Raw genomic sequence first — 4,877 nt, 5'->3', positions numbered from 1 at the left:
GTTAAAATAAAGCCACGTTGGAAACACCTCGGGGATCACAAGAGAATGAGGCTCCCTCTCTTTGCAAGAACCGAGGCTAGTTTTGTCTTAAAGGGTTAGATGAGGGCCACCCGGGTGGCCCAGTCAGTTAAGCGTCCGACTTTGGCTCAGGTCATGATCTTGGGGTTTGTGAGTTCGAACCCCGTGTCGGGCTTGGAGCCTGGAGCCTGTTTCGGATTCTGTGTCTCCTTCTCTCTCTGCCCCACCCTTCCTCACGCTCCGTCTCTCAAAAAACGAATAAATGTTAAAAAAAAAAAAAAAGGGGGGGGTTAGATGAGTCGGGTCTTAACGGTGGGATAGGAGGTTACCAGGCAGAGGGGGGTTAAGGACACATTCCAGGGGCGCCAAACAGGGAAATGTGTTGGTGGGAGGTGGTAAAAGGTAAAATCCCCATTCTAGTGGGGTGTTTCCACACCCGGCAGTCCTCTGACACCAGCTGGGGGTCCCACAATTCGACTCGGTTCTGACAGTAGGTACCTGGAAACAATATCAGACCCCCCCCCCCCCCAGGTGAGGGCTCAGTCTTGCAAGGCAGCCTTCCAGGTTGTTTCCTGTGTTCTGCCCTATTCCCAACAAACAGGAGCTTCCCAGACCCCCTGCTCCTTCGCAGAATTTGCTAGAGTGGCTCACAGAACTCAGAGAAACGTGTTACTTACCTGTTAACAGCTAAGTGGAAAAGACGCACCCAGCAAGCTCTGGGGAAAGGATGCCGACCTTCCACGCCCGCTCTGCCCCTCTTCTGGAACCTCTCGGAACCCAGCCCTTTTTTGGGTTTTAAGGAGGCTTCGTTACCTAGGGACTTCTTTCCCCGGAAGGCTAGGGGTGGGACTGAAAATTGCAACCCTCCAATCTCTCCGTGGCTTCCTCTGGCACCCAGATGGCAGGCTTAGGCGCTTTCTAGAAATCACCTCATTAACATAAACTCAGGTGTGGTTGAAAGGGGTTTGTTAAGGATAACAAGACACCTTTCTAGTTCCGAGCAATTAGGAAATCCCAAGGGTGGGGTGCCTGGGGGGCTCTGTGGGTTAAGCTTCCGACTTCAGCTCAGGGCATGATCTCACAGTTCGTGGGTTCGAGCCCCGCGTCAGGCTATGTGCTGACTGCTCTGAGCTTGGAGCCTGCTTGGGATTCTGTACCTCCCTCTCTCTCTGCCCCTCCCCTGCTCATGCTCTGTCTCTGTCTCTCAATAATAAATAAACGTTAAAAAAAAAAAAAAAAAGGAAATCCCAAGGGTTTTAGGAGCTCTGTGCCTGAAAAGGAATGAAGGCCAAATATATATTTCTTACAAATCACAATAGCACAAGGTGGGGGGAGGGGGTCAGATATGAAGGGCTTCGGCTGGTCGTGGGCTGATGAACTTGGAAAGTGAGTGGCTCCCTGGAAAGTGAGTCTGGTGTGCATTTTCCCTGCAAAGAGTGAGTCCCCAGGGCACGTTGGTACTCATCTAATCAAAAAAATTCTCAGAGACAGAGACAGAGAGAGAGAGAGAGAGAGATACAGAACAGACTATGATCTAGCAAGTGAAGTCATGTGTTAATGGTAGAATCTAGGTGGTGGTGGGACAGGGGCTCACTGGAGAAGTCCTTTCAGCTTTGCCGTTTAAGATTTTCATAATAAAATTTTGGGGAGGATGAATTCTCCATTCAAATGTATTACTTCCCTCTTTCTTTTGCGCTGCTCCGTTTTTCTTAGGCTTCTTCTCTCTGATATTAAAGTCGCCAGCACCAGAGCAATTACTTCCTGCAAACAAGTTGTCAGAAGCCTTAAATGAATTTTAGACCTAATTTAATTCCCAATTTACTTGCTTATGAAAAAAAAAATCTTAATTTCTCCAAACCCAATCAACCCTGGATATAGCAGTTACAATTCCTTTGTTAAAAAGCCAGCTGTAAAATGCGAAGCTGGTCCCCCGGAGGTGGTCTGAATGTATCACCCGAGGAGCGGGACGAGAAAGGGGTGCTCAGACCTTCTGAGACAACGGCAGACCCCAAGCACCGATCAAGTGAGACTGGGGGCGTGTCAGGAGAGGGGGTGGGGGGAGGACTGTGCAGAAGATCTGTTCCAAAAGCAAGGGCAGCTCGGGCCCCTCGGGCCCCTGGAACGGCTGGGTTGAGACGTGGGGTGCCAGCAGCTCTGCTCTCTGATCCCCTTTGCTAAATTGTGAAATCACGAAGCAAACCAGGGGGTCGGTGTCAGATAAATGCATTCTGTGCCGGATGTGGGCATTGTGGGTAATAGACGGAAGCCTCTCCCAGGGCTCCGACAAACATCAGGTGTAGGGATGGCGGTCCCCGAGGGGCTCCCAGCCCACAGCATCACGCTTCCTACTGGCAGGACTGAGCCCGGAGCCACACTGGGCGAATGAGAGCCTCTGTCTTTACACTTCCAGATGGGTGGCCCCAGGGATGGGAGGTGGGGAAACCTAGGTTGAAGATGTGTGGAGGTCTGGGGGCACCTGGGCGGCTCAGTCGGTTGAGCCTCCCACTTCGGCTCAGGTCACGATCTCACCGTTCATGAGTTCGAGCCCCGGGTCGGGTCAGCGCAGAGCCTGCTTGGGATCCCGTTCCCCCTGTCTCTCTGTCCCTCTCCAACTCATGCTCTGTCTCTTTCTCTCTCTCTCTCTCTCTCTCAAAAATAAACAAATAAATTTAAACAATTAAAAAATAAACATTTAAATATATATTGAGGTCTGAAGCCCCAGGACCAGTGAATGTGACCTTAATGGGAAGTAGGGTCTTGGCAGATATAATTGCTGAGGTGAGATCGTAATGGACCGATGTGGGCCCTGGTCCAGTGGCCGGTGTCCCTATAGGAAGAGGCTGTTAATGTGGACACAGACACGCAGGAAGGAGAGGCCACCAGACCATGGGGCAGAGACTGGAGAGAAGCAGCCACAGCGCCGGGGACCCCCAGCACTGCTGCAGCCCCCAGAAGCGGTCAGAGGCAAGCAAGGATTCTCCTCTGGAGCCTTGGGACGAGGGGGCACGGCGCTGCAGACCCCTCGATTTGGAGTTTTAGCCTCCAGAACCGCGAGGGAGCACTTTTCCGTTGTTTTAGGGCCCTGGGTTTGAAGTACTTTGCCACGACCCCCCCCCCCCCCCCCCCACCTTCCCGGACAGGAATGCAGTCAGGAGGAAGCCCGGAGACACGGTCTGCTGTGACATCCCACATGCCCCTGGCTACTCTCCCCTGGCCTTGGGGCCCGACACACGGGGTCCTTTTTGTGTGGTTCTGTTTCTTGAACCCAAACAGCCAACATTGTCTTCAGCCAGAACCCTGGGCTCATCCAGGATTGCATTCACTCATCCAATTCCTTCCTTTTGCAGGAACCCTAGGGAGGCAGGACCCCAGCTTGGCCTCGAGCCTGACTGATAATATTAATATTATTGATTAAGACCAGAGAGTACCCAAGGGGAGGTGGGTCAGCCACAGGGGCTGCACACAGGGCCGAGAGAGTAAACGTCAGCTCTGGGCTTCTTGGCCTTTCTGGGAGGAGAGGGTCCAGGTGGGGTCTGCGGGCTGTTCTCCAAGCTGTCTTCCGGGATAGAGTTTTCGCTGCCTGGACAGACTGGCTAGCAGAGGGAGCTCTGGCACTGTCACTGACAATTTCCACGTGGCCATTTTGGACCACACCTGGGGACCCAGTGACTTCGCCAAGGTGGGGCCAGCCTGGGGCCATCGGTTTGGGTGGGTGCCGTCGCATCCCTTCTTGAAACGCCGTCACTGGCCGTGACCAGATGAGGCTGTCTCCTGTTCCTTAGCCGGTCAGTGACACCCCAGGTGGTCTGACCAGTGGCCAGTGTGAGCCTGTGACCAGTCCCCTTGGCTGTGAGCAGTATGGGCACGGGGGGGGTGGGGGTGGGGGTGGGGGAAGGGCCTTGGGTGGGAGCGGGAGGGGGAGAAAGAGGATGAACGAGCCAAGCCCACCTCTCGCCTACCTGCCTCAGATGGGCTGTGACACTCCTGTCCCCGTCATTGGGACGGTTCACACCCGGAGAAGCCTTGATGACACATGGTTTCTGTTGCTCGTGTGTCCCTCGGCGGGTGCCATCTGACTCTGAGGGAGGGTTTCGAGGATCCAGCCTCTTCCTCTCTCTGTGGGTCCCCACTCTTCTCTCTCACCCACGCTGCCCTTCTCAGGCTCCGAGATCTGAGCCCTGTCCGAGTTCAAGCAGGGGAAAGGGGGGGACCCACTTCTTTCCCTTCTTTCCCTTCTTTCCCTTTCACCAGGCAGTGGGATCCTTCCCGGAGCCACTTGGCAGGTTTTCAGTGACTTCTCCTGGAGGAGGGCATCGTCAACCAGCCACGTCCCGCTGCCAGGAAAGCTGCAAAAATGCACAGTTAGCTCTTCTAAATGTTGGAGACTGTGTTAGTTTCGAAGACCGATGTAACGCTGAGCACAGCCAGCAAGCTTCAAACACCAGCCCCGAGGGGGTTGGCGGAGGCGGGGAGGCGGATTCCGGTCCCTGCCTCTCTCCCAGCTTTTAGAGGCTGCTGGCCATCCTCGATGCTCCTGGCCACGGGACCTAACACTCCAGGATCAGCCTCTGTTGTCATGCGGTGCTCACCCCGTGTCGGTCTCTGTGTCTCTTCTCTTCTTAAAAGGACCCCAGTCACTGGATTTGGGCCCGTGGAGATCTGGCATGACCTCGCCCGAACCTGATGACACCTGCAGAGACTTTCCACATAAGATCACTTTCACGGCTACCAGGGGTTAGGACTTGGACGTATCTGCTGGGGGCACACAACTTAACCCATGTAACTTAACAGATGTGGACAGACAGAAAAAGCTTGGGGGCGGTGGTGTTGGGGTGACGCTTGGGGGTTTGTGTCCGGGT

The 4,877-nt window shown here is 54.3% G+C and overlaps 1 long non-coding RNA gene across 1 annotated transcript; it reads right to left on the bottom strand.

Annotated features, from left to right (window-relative positions):
• Nucleotides 1-1,467: 1,467 nt before the first annotated feature.
• On the bottom strand, nucleotides 1,468-4,583 carry LOC109245629 (uncharacterized). Its single transcript, XR_002070993.2, has 2 exons — nucleotides 3,978-4,583; nucleotides 1,468-1,779 (listed from the first exon to the last, which is right to left on the bottom strand). It is a non-coding gene; the product is annotated as an uncharacterized LOC109245629 (long non-coding RNA).
• Nucleotides 4,584-4,877: the final 294 nt, after the last annotated feature.

The sequence above is a fragment of the Panthera pardus genome, unplaced genomic scaffold (assembly GCF_024362965.1).
Source record: "Panthera pardus isolate Hobbes unplaced genomic scaffold, ASM2436296v1 HiC_scaffold_19, whole genome shotgun sequence".
Lineage (NCBI taxonomy): Eukaryota > Metazoa > Chordata > Mammalia > Carnivora > Felidae > Panthera > Panthera pardus.
Note: the sequence above shows the minus strand (reverse complement) of the source record. Positions and strands in the feature narration are given on the sequence as shown.